Source organism: Ranitomeya variabilis, chromosome 6, assembly GCF_051348905.1.
Source record: "Ranitomeya variabilis isolate aRanVar5 chromosome 6, aRanVar5.hap1, whole genome shotgun sequence".
NCBI classification, from domain to species: domain Eukaryota; kingdom Metazoa; phylum Chordata; class Amphibia; order Anura; family Dendrobatidae; genus Ranitomeya; species Ranitomeya variabilis.
The window spans coordinates 291,840,535-291,859,333 of NC_135237.1; positions in this window are offsets into that span (position 1 = coordinate 291,840,535).

Below are 18,799 nucleotides of genomic sequence, written 5' to 3' on the forward strand. Positions count from 1 at the left end.
ATGCAAATTATTTTGTTTCTCCTCAGGGTGCTACTCCCTGGCAAGATAGTGCTGTAATTTGTTACTATATATATATATATATATATATATATATATATATATATATATATATATAATTTGAGCTAAAAAGAAAAAAAATACTTTACTTACTGAACTATGTGTGCTGTATTGACTTAATTAACAGATGGTTAAGAACATAGTATTTGTGGATGATGTAATAATGATTGGTCAAACAAACTTAAGTTGGCTTTGACTATATATTTTGATTATAGCAAAAGCCTTTTTTTTGTTTAAACACCATATTACTATAATATGGTTTTTTTGCCAAAACTTTTTTTTTTTAAAACTTGGGATAACAAATTTTTTATCAAAAGATAACAAAGTGCTATCACAGCACAATAAAATATACACCTGGTTATTAACCAAAATTGTAAACAACAGAATTGTTTTTTTACAGATTTCTGTAAGTTGATGGAGGTGATGGCGGCAGCTCGGGGTCCTGGTCAGGTGGCCTTTGTTGGGCCAATTGTCCTTCACCCTGTGTGGATGTGGTCAGGCCCTGATCAAAATGCTGGCCTTGCTCATATTGGCCAGTTGTGTATTGCCCATAATAAGGGTTTGATTATGGGCCTCATGAATATGGGAATATGGCCTTGACTCATACCCCCCCAATATGGCCATGTCGTCCATACCCAGGTTGGGCCCAGCCTCCAGCACTGGGTCTGTATAAGTGGCCATATTGGGAAGGTTGATGGTAGGATGGCATATAGAAAAGTGCTGGCCTTGGTGGGTTTTGTGTGGGAATGGGTTGAGGTGTAGGCACACATGGATTAGGTGCTTCAAATCTCTGTTGAGCATGCACCTGTTGAGATCTTGGAAGGCGCATGATGTTACGAGGTGACAGCTGCCAACTCTCAATGTACTCAAACAATTCATATGGGTCATTTGGAGGGCTGCATGCATCAATAAGGAATTGAATACACCCTCTCACATGTAGCCTCACCACACAGGCTAGGACAGATGTACCGGGCCAGGCTCCTCGCATATGCCTCCTCACCCTCATCCTGAGCAGCCCTGGCCAGATAATTAAGGACCCCAGTGTCCACATTTCTCCTTTCCTGAAGCTTTCTCCTTCTGCGGCCATGGCGTGAAGTAACACCAGGCTGTGGTGAGGTCTCCAGTGGAACAGTAGGGCTGCTGCTGTTTCCAGGATCATCCTGGCTTACTGGAACTGGTGCTGCTGTGGGTGGTGGTGCAGCTTCTTGCTCAGTTGTTGCTGGAGCTGTTGGTGCCGCTGAAGATGTTCCGGGAGGGATGGACCTGGAAGGATCTATAGATGGGCCAGCCACCTCTTCTCCTTCCCCAACCAGAGCTGTGATGACCTCCGAGTCTGACCCGGTCTCCCTCTCAGTGAGGCTGGATTGTGTTCTGTTAGAAAAGTATGAGAATCAGAAAATAAAATTAAATATATGACCATTAAATACATACGTGTAATGTGTTGTGAGGTTTGTACTTATGGTCTTAGATCCATACTGGGATCCAAAAAGGAAAGACGATCATAGTAGATGTACTTTCTCTTTTTTGAAGGAGCTGCTGACCCATTCCTCGCCCGCTGCTGCCTTTCCCTCCTATATTGGTCCCTAATATTGCATCATTGTCTCATAAAATCTACCACTGCAATGACAGAGAAGAAAATAAGGTATAAGGCCATTGTACACAGTCGTACCACAAGGTGTCAGTGATTTTACATTTTTTTAATGTGGCCTAGTAAGTTGCATTTGTTTAAAAATATGTTCACTAATAAAATTAACCACACAAAGAGCACAATACGATATAAGGGGAACACCATAAAATGTAAGGCCACAAGGACAGGGTCCTCTCCCCTCTGTACCAGTCTGTCATGGTAAATTAGTTTAGTGTAAGCGACATCTACAACTCTGTACATAACCCCTTTCTCATGTCCTGAACCATGGAATTAATGGTGCTATATAAATAAATAAGAATAAGAGTAAAATTAAAAATAATAATAGTCAGAAAATCTTGTAGTTACTGCAGTTTACAATATTAATAAATCTAGAAACATGAGTGTACTTACTAATTTGCCTCTGGACCTCACGTGGCCGCTGCTGATAATCTGGGAAAAGGATCCCACAGATGCTCTACCAAGCAGCCTCTTTCCTTGCCCGGTGTGCAAAGTTTGCATCACGTTGGTCCCAAATGTTGGGCCTTTCTTGGACCAGGATGAGAAGCATATCCACATTTATTATGGATGCCATGCTGCTTGAAGCTCCGTGGAGGCATGCGTCAGACTTCTGGGATGTCTGTCTGGCTTTATATTTTTTTTTGTCTTGGCACACTTCCTGTCACCTGCAAAACTCTGGCATATTTTTCGCAAGTGACAATGATGGTCGGTGTGCAATCCATATTTTTTGCGCACCCATTGACTTGCATTGGTGGATTTTTTGCGCAATACACTGACAAACGCAGCATGCTGCGATTTTGTACTGCTGTAAAATACGGCTGCAAAATATACGGCAGATAGGAGCTGCCCCATAGAGAATCATTGGTCCATGTGCAATGCGTAGTTTTTGTGCCTCTCATGCGTCCGTAAAACTCTCTAGTGTGACGCCGGCCTCACTGCCATCAATAACAGCAAGAGCAGTAGCGGCTGATGGGAGTATCTACTAGATGTATCTTTTCTGGGTGGCTGTGGGCTGCTCATTTTAGGCTCCGGGAGTTCAATATCAATGGCCTCCTACCAGCTTGAAAGAAAAATGGTTGGGACCCCACGTCAATTTTTTAAATTTTTTAAATAATTAGAAAAACAGCATGGGGACCTCTCTATTTATGATAACCAGCCTTGATGAAGCTGACAGCTGAGGGTTGTAACCCCCAGCTGTAAATTTAGCCAGCTTGGTTATAGAAAATAGGGGAACACACACATAATTTTTTATTTATTTATTTATTTGTAGCACAGGCAGCTGGTGATGAATTCTCCCATCAGCCAATCCTGCTGTCACTGTTATTAGTGGCAGCAGGTGTAGGCTGATGGGAGTAATAGTTTCATCAGCCATCGCCTGCTGTCATTGTTATCACTTGAGTATAACTCTCATCATTGCTCCCTGCTCGCGCTGATTGCTGGCTGAGTAGGGGAGAATGATGAGAGCCATCTTCAACACACATCACCGGGGAACAGCTCTTACTCTGCCACTGCTTCTCAGGAGTCGTTATGTGTCACACGGATGACATCCCTATGTGTCATCCGTGTGCATGTGTGTGGGAAGTTTTGCAGTGTGTGCTGCTAATAAAAAATTAACATGTCTACATATGGGTCACATGGACACATGGTCCGCGGAACACAATGACGTGCACAGACCCATTCACTTTAAGAGGTCTATGTTTGTAATTGTCTCTGCTATGTGTGAAAACTGTCACGACACGTACCTGAGACATGTACATGTAAGAGCCATTATGTTGTTAATATTCTGCTTACCGCATTTTTCGGATTATGTAAGATGCACTTTTGTTCCCCCAAATTTGGGGGGAAAGTGGGGGGTGCATCTTATAATCCGAATCTGTGTGCTGTGCTGTAGAGGAGGGGAAGCAGCTCTGGAGTGGTGTCAGGGGGCTGGAGTGGGCTGGCTGTGCTCTCGCTCATTAGCCTCATGTAATATTCACTGCACCTGCTGTCCATCACCTCAGTGCTGAAGCTGCACGAGTTGATTCACAGGGGAGCAGCGAATATTACATGAGCCTGCATCTTCCCACCCTTCCATCATGGATATGGCCCGCGGTCACTCTTATATGCCCCCTCCCCTGTGCTGCTGGCAGGCACATGATAAAATAACAAACACGTAACTCACCTGATGATGGCTTGAGTGCTCACAGCTCCTCTGTTGCGCTTCCTGTGTCTGTGCTGACATCTGATCATGTGATCGGCACAGCACAGTGATGACATCACTGTGTGACCAGGTCACATGATCCAATGCCTAGGAAAAAGGAAGCACAACCGAGGAGCTGTGAGCATGGAGCCATCATCAGGTGAGTTAAGTGTTTGTTATTTTATCATGTGCCTGCCAGCAGCACAGGGGGCATATAGTGACCAGGGGGGGCATGTGTCTGCCAGCAGCACAGGGGGGCATGTGTCTGCCAGCATCACAGGGGGGCATGGTCTGCCAGCAGCACAGGGGGGCATGTGTCTGTCAGCAGAACAGGGGGGCATGTGTCTGCCAGCAGCACAGGGGGGCATGTGTCTGCCAGCAGCACAGGGGGGCATGTGTCTGCCAGCAGCACAGGCGGCATTTGTCTGCGAGCAGCACAGGGTGGGGCATGTGTCTGCCAGCAGCACAGGGGGGCATGTGTCTGCCAGCAGCACAGGGTGGGACATGTGTCTGCCAGCATCACAGGGGGGCATGTGTCTGCCAGCATCAGTTGGGGCATGAGTCTGCCAGCAGCACAGGGGGCATGTGTCTGCCAGCAGCACAGGGTGGGGCATGTGTCTGTCAGCAGAACAGGGTGGAATGTGTCTGCCAGCAGCACAGGGTGGGACATGTGTCTGCCAGCAGCACAGGGGCCATGTGTCTGCCAGCAGCAGTTGGGGCATGAGTCTGCCAGCAGCACAGGGGGCATGTGTCTGCCAGCAGCACAGGGGGCATGTGTCTGCCAGCAGCACAGGGTGGGGCATGTGTCTTCGAGCAGCACAAGGTGGGGCATGTGTCTGCCAGCAGCACAGGGGGGCATGTGTCTGCCAGCATCACAGGGGGGCATGTGTCTGTCAGCAGCACAGGGGGGCATATGTCTGCCAGCAGCACAGGGGGACATGTGTCTGCCAGCAGCACAGGGGGCATGTGTCTGCCAGCAGCAGTTGGGGCATGTGTCTGCCAGAAGCACAGGGGGGCATGTGTCTGCCAGCAGCACATTGGGGCATGTGTCTGTCAGCAGAACAGGGGAGTGGAGTATGTGTCTGCCAGCAGCACAGGTGGGCATGTGTCTGCCAGCAGCACAAGGGTGGGGCATGTGTCTGCCAGCAGCACAGAGAGGCATGTGTCTGCCAGCAGCACAGGGGGGCAAGTGTCTGCCAGCAACACAGGGGGCATATAGTGATTGGGGGGCTGTACCTGTCAGCAGTGCAGGGGGGCATGTCCCTGCCAGCACAGGGGGCATATTGTGACCCGGGGGGCATGTGCCTGCCAGCACAGGGGGGCATCTAGTGACCCAGGGGGCATGTGTCTGCCAGTAGCACAGGGGGGCATATAGTGACCCTGGGGCATGTGCCTGACAGCAGCACAGGGGGCATATAGTGACCAGGGGGGCATGTGCCTGACAGCAGCACACGGGGGCATATAGTGACCAGGGGGCATGTGCCTGACAGCAGCACAAGAAGGCATATAGTGACCAGGGGGGCATGTGAATGACAGCAGCACAAGGGGCATATAGTGACCAGGGGAGCATGTGCCTGACAGCAGCACAGGGGGCATACAGTGACCAGGGGGGCATGTGCCTGACAGCAGCACAGGGGGGCATATAGTGACCAGGGGGGCATGTGCCTGACAGCAGCACAGTGGGGCATGTGCCAGCACAAGGATGGGGGTTATATAGATACCAGGATGAGGTACATATGATTTGTAAGACAGACACTGGCATTATAAGACAGACCCCCATTTAACATAAAAAAATATTTTTTTCTCTTTTTCTTCACCAAATTTGGGGGTGCGTCTTATAATCAGGTGCGTCTTATAAAGCGAAAAATTAGGCAAAGTCTTCTGCAGATATGAGTGGAGAGGGAGGGAGAGCTGGGGGACAGAGGAAAGAATTGAAAGTACTGAATAGCTGTTTATGGTTGTGAGACAGGGATGATATGAGAGATAAGAAGTAGATTTGTTTTGCTGCAGTTGGCAATTGCGCAGCATTTTGACAACTTCTGTTACTGGAGTGGCAGCTCTTTCTTTGGCAGCCGTACAGCGGTAGGCTTTTTGGATGAGGGCCGGAAAGAGCATGTGTTCCAGTGGATGTCAAGCTCTGCATCAAGTGGCCTCTCCTCTTCTTCCTCCAACTTTACATCACACACAGTACAGACTTCAAAAGTGGCTCCCCAATTTCCCTTCTTTCCCTCCATGACACAACTCTCCAATCGCCCAACTGACTGTGGGGAACCACAGATGAGTGAGTCTGAAAAGCTGTTTGCAAATTGTATTCCATGGTTTAGAGGTATAAAACAAAGATTCACAGACTCAAGAGGCGGAAAGCATCTGCACTGATAGCCAAATTATTTTTTAGTTGGATCTGTTGCCAGACGAAGTAGGGTCCGAGCAGAATCCAAATGTTTACCAGCGGGAGTGGAGGTGATCCTGATGAGACTCAGATACCTGAGATGAACACAAAGAAAACACAACAGGCAAAAATAATATAACCGTCTAATCATGATATCAAACAAATCATATAACTAGGAGTAACAAAGGCCTGTAACTGGAATAGTGTGGGACACACCAATGCTAACAAAGCAAAAAGAACCACAAAAGAAATGGTGCAAAAAGTCCAAAAAATAATACTAAAAAATCAATTTATTAAATATAAATATATAAATGACAGGAATCAGACAATAGCGGGTTACAATTGCCGACAGGCTACATGGAGCGCACGGAGTCCAGCTAACATCCCCAAAGCAGCCACCAAATTACTAGACACTGGGTAAAGATAATAATAATAATAGTCACATCCCTGCATGTTCAATATTAATGTTAGTGTATCATATATTGAACCAGGAACACACAGGTAACAGATTATATCAATATATATACACACCAATGTCAGGTATAGGAGGCCCAAATAAGGAACATACCAGTGATGCAGCAAAGGGGAAGTGCCGGCTCCAACCCACCCCGACGCGCGTTTCGGAGTGATCCTTCTTCAGGTGCACGTGGACTATACTGTGCTTTCACGGCAGGAAGATGAGGAGGGTATTTCTCAGGGCAAGGAATGGGGGAACAGAGAGGGTAATGATGAGGTTGTAGATCCCACTTGGCGTGAATCCAGAGGCATGCAGATGAGTAGCTTTTCAGAGGAAGTGGAGGAGGAGGAAGACCAGTAGGCTACATTGCGGCTTCCCTCATAGACACTGAGTGATGCAACCAAGACAAGCACTGCATCTCCAGCTACAACTCTGTTGCAAACAGCAGTCGCTGGTCTACAATTCGCAGGGTTGGCTAACCTGGCCCTTTTTGGAGACCACAAAGAATGACTCAACTTAGGTTAGTTGCCAAGCTTGTAAAAAACGACTGAGTAGATGCAAAAAATCAATAAATTGACTAATACATGCATGAAACGGCACATGTGCTATCAACATCAGATAGTCTGGGAATCTTACTGCCCTAAAATGTTGACTAATGGACCTTGGCAACCACCGGCTGCCGCATCAAACACATCTACTGCTTCTTTATCCTCCCTCAATGTGGCAAGTGGTTTTGCAGAGGTCTCTGTTCACAGAACCTCCACTTGTTTTCCCGCTACATTGTAATGAGTGACAGCCCATCAGCTGTTATGCAAGTGGACATGCCTGCTGTTTTTGACCAATCACAGACACCGACCACATCACAGAAGTTTGTCATGTCCACTTTACTACAACCTCTCTCAGCACAGCAGCCAGCCTTCATTTATGCAATTGTGGTTAAGTAAAGATTGTTTTCTCCTACACATGGCAATGCTAAGAGCTTGAATTTCATCATCTACAAATAATAATCATCTTTCTTTAAATAGCACAAACATATTCTGCAGTGCTTTACAATTCAAGAGTTCATATAAAACAGTAATAAGTTACAAAGTGAGCGATAATTCAATATTGAAGCCAAAATAATGTCACCCCTGCTTGTAAGACGATACAATGTACAATGCGGTGGGGGTGACACAAAGTACAGATGCATATTTACAATGATCATCCAGGAATCTTGAGGAAATAGGGGGTAGATAAAGGATGGCTGAGGTAGTCACCAGCCAATACATTTAGTTCTTTTGGGTGCTGTTGAGTTTGTTGGCAAATTATGTTCAGAGAAGTATAGAGTATGGGCTATATATAAAAAGGACTTTGATTAGGCAAAGTGACAGGCCTTCTTAAACAGACATGTTTTTAGGGAGTGCCTAAAAGTTTGTAAGTTGTGATTAGTCTTAATTTCTTGGAGTAGAGATTGGAAGAATTAAGTTATCTAGGTAGAAGATTGAACTGAGCTGGACAAAGATCAGATCAAGGGTGTAACCATCTTTGTGTGTCTCAGAGGTTGAAATTTGTGAGAGGCCAAAAGAAGTGGTTAGAGATACAAGCTGGGATGCAGTTGGGGAGGTGGGGCTGTTTATGGGGATGTTGAAGTCTCCCAGGATAAGGGTTAGCATTTCTGAGGAAATGAAGTGCAGCAGGCAGGAACAAAAGTGGTCACAGAAGTGGGAGGGTGAGCCAGAGGGATGGTATATGACAGCTACTCTGTGGGAGCAGGGTGAAGGGATGGAAGAGCCTGATGGTGTGGACCTCAAAAGGAAAATGTTGTCCAATCAGACTGTACTTATAAAAATGAAAAAAAAAAAGAATTGGTGGAGGCAGCGAGTTATTGTGGCATTAGCAGTGATAATATGGCAGTACATACACATATTCCATGCGTGTGTATTCCATACGCTCATTGTTCCTTTCCAAGATAACTATTTTTTGGCAACAGCTTGTAGCCTCCTTGAGTGATTGTCACACAATGGTGTAATTGTCTCAAAGATAGGGGCAGCTGAGAGGTGCTCACTTTAAAGATCACAGCAGGTGGTTCTGCATGCTTGGGGATGGAGAGCTAAATGACTACACACCATATGATGGAAAAATAAACTACTAGACAACTGGGGTTGGAGAACTAAACTACTAAACACCTAGCATTGGATAACTAAAATAATGGACACCTGAAGATGGAGAACTAAACTACTAGACAACAAGGGTTGGATTGCTAAACTATTATACACTTACTTTTGGAGAACTAAATCATTATAAACCAGAGGAAGGAGAACTAAACCACTGCACACCAAGGGATGTATAACTAAACTACTACACACCAGGTGATGGAGAAATAAACCACGACACACCAAGGGATGGTGAAATGAAACACTAGAAACCAAGGTGTCACTAGAAAAGAAATCTTGGAATCCCCAAGGCTTGAGGGACAAACCTGTGTATCTAACATTTCCTTCACTGCTTCTGCCTCTTCAACCTCCTCTAGGGCTTCCACCTGCACCCTCAACTATTCTGTTAATGAGACACGCTTACCAACAGTGCACAAATAATCCACCCTACTTCCGTACTGTGCAGCCAGGGAAAACCACAATCAGGCAGTGTTTCAATTAATATGCCTTGTAGATCAAAGTCACACAGTACAACCATTGTGAACTTCTATCCAGGACAAGTTTCAGCAATGGCTGTCTCCACTGAACCTAGAGTCAGGGAAGGCCGTGTGTGATAATGGTACAAACCTGGTGATGGTCATAAGGCGAGGCAATCTCACACACATGGCTTGAATTGCTGATGTGCTCATCCTGGTAGTACAGAGATTTCTATGCCACTATCCCAGCTTGGATGCCCTGCTGCAGAAAGCACAGTTGCTGTGTGCTCATTTCCGGAGTCCAGAACCCTGCATGTCATGGACTTGCATCATAACAGAAGTCTTTCAGGCTACCGTGTAACCCGTTGTTATGCACTATGTGATATGTGCCGACGCAGTGGAATTCAACTCTGCATATGTTGCAGTGACGGTGGCAGCAGTGACAACCCCTGCTAGAGTATGACACTTTGCATAGTCCGGCCCAATGCAGTATGAACTTGAAGCAAATCAATTGTATAGAGTGGGCACAGATGAAAGACCTTTTCACCTTTCAGCACAGTTTGGAAATGGCTACTAAGATAATTAGCACTGACATTGCTGTTATCAGCATCACCATTCAGGTCAGCTACTTGCTTGAGCACAGTTTTAATAGTCTGGAAAAAAAGGTGGTGGTCCCAGAGAAAGAGTATAAAGCAGAGGAGGATGTAGAAGTGATTGTTTTTTACTTCTGTATAATGCATGTTTTATGAGGGGAGGGGGTGGGGTGATGTCATAGGAGTAGCGCTGTGCAATTTTTTTTGTTTTTTGTATTACCTTAATGTGTGTACATTTGGCAGACAAACATGGTGCAGAAACCATCCACAATGTCCAGACACAAGTCTTCTGTCATTGGCTCCCAAAAACACATGTCCCTTTCAATATAAAAAGTGACAAGTTGTTCTGCTGGAGCCATTTTCTCAGAGTAACAGCGCAGGGAGGCTTCTTCTGCTTGCTGTTGCTACTGCTGCCAGTTGTCATATTATGAGATAGGATCCTGTCCTGTGTGAAATTAAGCTTCCATAATCTAACTAGATTGTGTTAAAACTGTGTTGCAGTTTTAGGAAGCCCCATTTGCTAATCAAAATCACTTTGACAAAAACTGTGTTGCAGTGAGGAATCATGAGACCCATTTCCTCTTAAAAATCGTTAGCAGTAATATAGGGATTCAGCCAGAAGGCCTGTTTGCTAATCCAAATCACTTTGACAAAAACTGTGTTGCAGTGAAAAATCATAAGGCCGCATTTCATTTTAAAAATCGTTAGGTATAATTGTGTTGTTCAGGCAAACTATCTAAGAAAATAAATAATGATTGCTAATTTAGTGATAGGTGACTTACAGTTGTAGACCTAAGGTTGTGAAGCCGCAGGTTGCAAGAAGTCAAGGGTACATACAACATGAGTGGCAAAAAGCGAGGTCATGGTGGAAGGGTCAATGGGCTTGGTGCTCAACGTGTATGTTGGTCAGGTGTCAATGTTAATGACAGCTCAACTGAACAAACACCATCTCATCCTATCCAATGACCACTGACAACATCTGTTACTGGACAGGCTACTCCACTCCCTTTCTTTGGCAGTCACACCATGGTACGCCTTTGTAGATGAGCGCCATAAAGAGCATGTGCTCCAGTGGATGGCAAGTGCTGTATCAAGTGGCCTCTTTTCCTCTTCCTCCACCTTAACATCAGAAACAGTACAATCCCCAGAGGTGGCACCCCAATCTCCTTTATCTTCTGCCATCACAAATTTCCAAATGCGCAATTGACTGTGAGTAACTACAGATGGGTCAATCTACAGAGCTGTTCGCACATTCTTTTCCATGGGCATCAGAGATCTGCAAAGATTCACAGAATCCAGAGGAGGAAAGCATCTGCACCGATGCCCCAAATTTTTTCATGTAGGATCCTGGGCCGGACTAAGTAGGGTCCAACTATAATGCAGCAGCTCATCACCAGATGTTAACCACCGAGGGTGGAGGTGAACCTGATGAGACTCAGATACCAGACACAGTACTAGACTGTACTGTGATGTCAGGGCAGGAAGAGGAGGAGTGTGACTCTAAGGATGAGGAGTTTGAGAATGAAGATGAGGATGAAGATAAGGTTGCAGACCCTGCTTGGTGTGAACCCATACAAACACAGCTGAGTAGCTCAGCAGAGGAAGTGAAAGAGGAGGAAGATGAGGAGGTTACGTTGTGGCTTACTGCACAGACATGAAGTAATGCAACCATGAATGTGCAGTTTGAAGGGACATCAAGGATTGCATAGCCTGGGTATTTTTGGAGACTGCAAAGGATGACCCACCTCACGTTATCTGCCAAATTAGCAAAAAAAAATTTCACTAAAGGCAAAAATTGCAATAATTTGGCAATTATATGCATGAACCATCACATGTGTGATCCACATACCTTATCCTGGGAATCTCAGCTTGTTAAAATGCCAATTAGAGGGCCTTGCTAACCACCAGTGAGAGGTGAGTATCACAAGTGGCAGGGCCTGGAGAAGGCAAGGGGTGAGAGGGGGCCCACTTGCGGGCACTGGGCACAGATAGCAGACTCCCATAGTGCGTTATTGTCCATGACGCCGAGTGTCCCCCCTCCTGCTTAAGGTCCCGGCACTTGCCCAGATGCTGACACCGGCCCTGACTGGGTTGCCACTTTGTTAGATCCATGATACAAGAGTAAATTTTGCCAGGTGCTTCACCCCCTTGAAAGGGGCGCCCGCATGCTGGAGTATCGAAACACGTTTGATGAGAATTTTAAGAGTGGTTTTCACTAAGGCAGCAGTGAGAAACACTGAGTCCATTGCAGTTATAGACTTCCAACCCTGGAAGCGTTGAGTTGTCAATGCAAAAACATTTGCAACAGCGTAAGTGGCAGAGAAAGCATGGTTGCTTAGTGGTTAGTACTGCATCTTAGCAGCACTGGGGTCCTGGGTTCAAACCCTGTCAAGGACAGCATCTGCAAGGAGTATGCATGTTCTCCCTATGTTGTGTAGGTTTCCTCCCACACTCCAAAGACATATACAGTACAGACCAAAAGTTTGGACACACCTTCTCATTTAAATATTTTTCTGTATTTTCATGACTATGAAAATTCTACATTCACACTGAAGGCATCAAAACTATGAATTAACACATCTGGAATTATATACTTAACAAATAAGTGTGAAACAACTGAAAATATGTCTTATATTCTAGGTTCTTCAAAGTAGCCACCTTTTTCTTTGATGACTGCTTTGCACACTCTTGGCATTCTGTTGATGAGCTTCAAGAGGTAGTCACCGGGAATGGTTTTCACTTCACAGGTGTGCCCTGTCAGGTTTAGTAAGTGGAATTTCTTGCCTTACAAATGATATTGGGACCATCAGTTGTGTTGTGCAGAAGTCTGGTGGATACACAGCTGATAGTCCTACTGAATAGACTGTTAGAATTTGTAATATGGCAAGAAAAAAACAGCTAAGTAAAGAAAAATGAGTGGCCATCATTACTTTAAGAAATGAAGGTAAATCAGTTTGAAAAAGTGGTAAAAACCATCAAGCACTACAAAGAAACTGGCTCACATGAGGACCGCCCCAAAAAAGGAAGACCAAGGGTCACCTCTGCTGAGGATAAGTTTATCCGAGTCACCAGCCTCAGAAATCGCAGGTTGACAGCAGCTCAGATTAGAGACCAGGTCAATGTCACACAAAGTTCTAGCAGCAGACATATATCTACAACAACTGTTAAGAGGAGACTTTGTGCAGCAGGCCTTCATGGTAAATTAGCTGCTAGGAAACCACTGCTAAGGACAGGCAACAAGCAGAAGAGACTTGTTTGGGCTAAAGAACACAAGGAATGGACATTAGAACAGTGGAAATCTGTGCTTTGGTGTGATGAGTCCAAATTTGAGATCTTTGGTTCCAACCACCGTTTCTTTGTGCGACGCAGAAAAAGTGAACGGATGGACTCTACATGCCTAGCTCCCACCGTGAAGCATGGAGGAGAAGGTGTGATGGTGTGGGGGTACTTTGCTGGTGACACTGTTGGGGATTTATTCAAAATTGAAGGCATACTGAACCAGCATGGCTGCCACAGCATCTTGCAGTGGCATGCTATTCCATCTGGTTTGCGTTTAGTTGGACCATCATTTATTTTTCAACAGGACAATGACCCCAAACACACCTCCAGGCTGTGTAAAGGCTATTTGACTAAGAAGGAGAGTTATGGGGTGCTACGCCACATGACCTGGCCTCCACAGTCACCAGACCTGAACCCGATCGAGACGGTTTGGGGTGATCTGGACCGCAGAGTGAAGGCAAAAGGGCCAACAAGTGCTAAGCATCTCTGGGAACTCCTTCAAGATTGTTGGAAGACCATTCCCAGGGACTACCTCTAGAAGCTCATCAAGAAAATTCCAAGAGTGTGCAAAGCAGTCATCAAAGCAAAAGGTGGCTACTTTGGAGAATCTAGAATATAAGTCATAATTTCAGTTGTTTCACACTTTTTTGTTAAGTATGTAATTACACATGTGTTAATTCATAGTTTTGATGCCTTCAGTGTGAATGTACAATTCTTATAGTCATGAAAATACAGAAAAATCTTTAAATGAGAAGGTGTGCCCAAACTTGTGGTCTGTACTGTAGATTATTTAATTACTAGATTGTGGCCTGATTCTAACGCATCGGGTATTCTAGAATATGCATGTCCCCGTAGTATATGGACAATGATGATTCCAGAATTTGCGGCAGACTGTGCCCGTCGCTGATTGGTCGAGGCAACCTGTTTGACATCATCATCGCCATGGCAACCATTATGACATCTACGTTGATACTGTGCCCGTCGCTGATTTAGTTCAAATAGGTTTTTATTAACCCTAGAATGCGTGACCATAGAAATCTACACTATTACGTACCTGGGGCCTTTGAGGCCTTTTTTCAAATAACATGGAATAACTCAAAACAATTTTTTTTCAAAGTTATTTGAAAGTAAGCATGCATTCCCACTAGCTCTGGGGTCCGCCTGGACGGGATTTCGTAATGGATCTGACCTCCTGGTGACCCCGGCTAAGGCTGGTAGAACGCGTACCTGGGGCCTCGCAGGCCTGTCAGGTTACTTTTTTATTATTTTCTGTAAAACTACTTTAGTTACAATTTTGAAACTCTAGGTATTCCTCAGCTATATAGTTGTTAGTAATTTCCAGTTGTTTGTATATTTTTATGTTATAGGCATTTCGTATAGCAATGCTTTTTTTGTGACTACCCCATATTCACGTACCTGGGGCCTTTTAGGCCTGTGTGCAAATAACATGGAATAACTCAAATAAAAATACTTTTCAAAGTTTATTTTAAATTTGCAAAGTAAGGATGCATTCCCACTAGCGCTGGGGTCCACCAGGAGGGGATCCGTAATGGATCTGACCTCCTGGTGACCTCAGCTAAGGCTGGTGGAATCCCGGCATTCCATCAGCCTTAGCTGGAGTTACCAGGAGGTCAGATCCATTATGGATCCCATTCTGGTGAACCCCAGCGCTACTTGGAACATAGCCTAAGATGTGTATAATTCCCAAAAAAAATTATGTACATAAAACAACAAAAATGTAACTAAACGGGCACGCCCAATATATTCATTCAGTACAATTTTTTATGATGGATACATTTTGTCTTATAAAAAGTTTTTACATAAAGTCTGTAGCAAACTTGGTGCAGGAATATTTATTTTCCACTTTACATATTCCACCAACAATTCTTGCATATTATTTTTTCTTCAGAATGTTCCCTGCATACATTTTGTCCGCAAGTAGAACAGAAACGCTCCGATTTTCTTTCTTTCTTTGCTGGACAAATATAGCAGCGCTTTCTTTTTTTTTCTCTTTGCTCTGGCTGTTCCTGAAAGCATATTCCACATCGGATCATTGCCTCTGTAATTTGTCCTGATAAGCATTTTGTGCTGCTTCTCTCTAGCATAGTAGGCATCAAAAGTTCATAACAAAGTTCTGTCAAAAATATACGTCTATTGTCCTTCCTGTTGGCATGGAATTCTGGATTAGTTTGACAATAAACAATATAGCTATTGAGGGATGACACATCAAAGATATTGGAAAAAAAGGGCAACAGGCCAACGTTTCGTCTGCCTTTTACACGAATATTCAGTAATCATTTTGTCCATCTTGTCGACACCTCCTTTTGTCTTATTATAATGAAGTATAATTTCAGGTTTTTGTTTCCTGTCATTGGTGTCAATACTTTCATCGTGATGCATTGTGCTCAGTAATATCACAGATTTTTCTTTCTTGGCTTTATAGGACACCAATGTTGCCTCATTGCAGAAACCGAATACACTCTCGTAGATTGGTCGCTGTGCATTGTGCTTCATTATTGGTGGAATTTTGCGGCGGTTTGGTCTCATTGTACCAACAAGTGTTAGTTGTTTCTGAAGCAAAAAATTGGCCAGTTCTAAATTAGTAAAATAATTATCCATAGTGATATTTTTTCCAGAATGGAAAATTGGTAAAGCTAGTGTTTTCACTATGTTGGAACATAGATCTTTCTGGACTGGAGCGTCAGCTTCTTTTCCACAGTAAATCATGCCATTCATCCCATAATAAGTTGCTGAATCGCACATCCAGAAAATTTTTATGCCATATTTAGCTGGCTTACTGGGCATATATTGGATAAATTTGCAACGTCCCCTAAAGGCAAGAAGTTGTTCATCCACTGTCACATATTCGCTAGAATTGTAAAGTTTGTAACAGTTCTTGATAAAAAGATTCCATATATAGCTAATAGGCGCTAATTTATCGGTTGCCAACCTCACAGGCCGAGTTCTCTTTTCATCAAAACGAATGCATCTCCGAATAGCCTCAAATCTATCTACGGACATAGTGGCTTTGTAATGTGGATCTGCAAATGGGTTCAGAAATAACTCTCTGATTGGCACATCATATGATTTAGTCGACCCTGCCAGAAGAGTAAGGCCAATATAGGCATATAGTTCCTCTTTAGTTAAATTTTTCCAAGTTTTTTTTTTTACCGAAGCAATACGTTTACCTTCCACATTCGTACACAAAACTACCTCATCTGCAATATCATCTGAAACAAATTTACTGAAAACATCTTTTTTGGACATGAATTGGGAAATTCCGACAGCTCCTTGAGGAACTCTAATAAAGTTATGTGATGGGGTGCGTGCATGAGCCACAGCAGTACTGTTCCAAAAAACATTTGTTTTAGATGTTCTACTTGCACATTCTGCTGGATCCATTACTTCTTCATCATCTGAGGAATCGCTGGACGATGAAGTTGATACATTAGCTGGTGGAATATACTCTTCATCCGACAAAGAAATGTCACTGTCTTCATCACTATTGAAAATAATCGCCTCAATTTCTTGGACAGTCAATCCCCTTTTTTTCCTCCTGTTGTGGTTTTTGCTGTTAGACTAGGACTGGCAAGCGTGAGGACTCGTGACGTGGGTTGCCAGCTTATGTATTGTGGCCATAATATTAACTAATACCTTACATTTTTCGATATGTTCTTGTGCACTTTTTTTACTTTTACTTTTTGAGGTGCAGTTGGGCCCTGATGGCTTTGTAAGTTGTGGCCTCTGTTCACACAGGACGCATTACAGTTAGCACTGGTCAGCCCGCCACATGGCGTTACTAATAGGCTAGGATCCAGTTGCTGTGCATACTCTGTGTGAACATTGCTGCAGATTATTTATTTGCACTGGTGTGCCCAGCGGCCAATCCCTGATTGTAGGCTGGCTGTCTCATTTGGTATTACCACACCTGTGTAGTCGCCATCTTTACTTGGGGCCCACTGCACCATGAGAGTGCATTTGATTTGAGGCCTAGACAGGTAAGCACCTTTGCCTGTTTTTCTGTGGTGTTTTTTCTAGAATAGTGGAGGTTTTTTCCTCCTTTTTTTTCCTCCTGTTGTGGTTTTTGCTGTTAGACTAGGACTGGCAAGCGTGAGGACCCGTGACGTGGGTTGCGAGCTTAGGTATTGTGGCCATAATATTAACTAATACCTTACATTTTTCGATATGTTCTTGTGCACTTTTTTTACTTTTACTTTTTGAGGTGCAGTTGGGCCCTGATGGCTTTGTAAGTTGTGGCCTCTGTTCACACAGGACGCATTACAGTTAGCACTGGTCAGCCCGCCACATGGCGTTACTAATAGGCTAGGATCCAGTTGCTGTGCATACTCTGTGTGAACATTGCTGCAGATTATTTATTTGCACTGGTGTGCCCAGCGGCCAATCCCTGATTGTAGGCTGGCTGTCTCATTTGGTATTACCACACCTGTGTAGTCGCCATCTTTACTTGGGGCCCACTGCACCATGAGAGTGCATTTGATTTGAGGCCTAGACAGGTAAGCACCTTTGCCTGCTTTTCTGTGGTGTTTAGTCAATCCCATTGATGTAGACTGTGCCATTGTAATCTTAGATGTGAGTAAACTAAAATGAAAAGTAAAAAATAAAGATTAGAATCAGGCTTGTGCACTATACACTGTGTGTGCTAAGACTTTGTTAGTGTTTGTGTGCTTAGGGTAAAGTACAGCCCCCCTACTCTTACCTTCAACAGATCACTTTCTTGTAAGTGCAGTAGAAGCCTCTGGTTTTGGAGCTCAGAAAGGTTCTTTGTTACAGACCAAAGAAAGCTGACTTCTTCCTCCAAAGTCTCTCCAGCAACTAGGATTTAGGACTAAAGGACCTGTACTGACATCATAATCACGTTACTTTGTGAGGGGAAACTCCCTTCCAGGATCACATTACCATGTCAGGCAGAATCCACACTCTTCCCAGCAACAGCCATCGACCAATAGTCATAAAGACTGAGTCATAAGTTCTTCCCCAACAACAGTACAGACAAAAAGACTGAGGAGTACATGTAAACCAAAGCAGGCGTCAAGTAACCTAGCAGGCCTGCGAGGCCCCAGGTACGCGTTCTAGGGTTAAGAATAACAAGATGATTGACATGTTACATTCGTATTTTCAATACAAAATTTTCTCCCCCCCTTCAAACAACTCCCTTTGATCTCAACACCCCCCACCCCAACCCAACAAGACAGCCCATCTTGCTTAACACCTCCATCAGTAAAACAAAAGGATAACTAATCCCCCAGCCCCTAATGTAAGCCACACTTTACAATGCCATTAATTAGGGATCTTAGTTCATTCAATTTGTATAATACCCCTATCCCTATCCCATGGCGATCCACGGAGACCACAGTTTATGGAACACTTCGATTTTCCCTTTCTTTTTGTAAAACCCCTTTTCAAGTGTCAGGCCTTGTTTCACATATTGTAGGAATTCTCCTCTTGACGGCGGTTCTTCTCTGATCCAATTTCGAGCTATTACTTTCCTAGCCATGTATAACAATCTGGCAATAGCTATCTTTAGGTTACTATCTACTCCAATCTCATCCACGCATCCCAACAGGCACACAA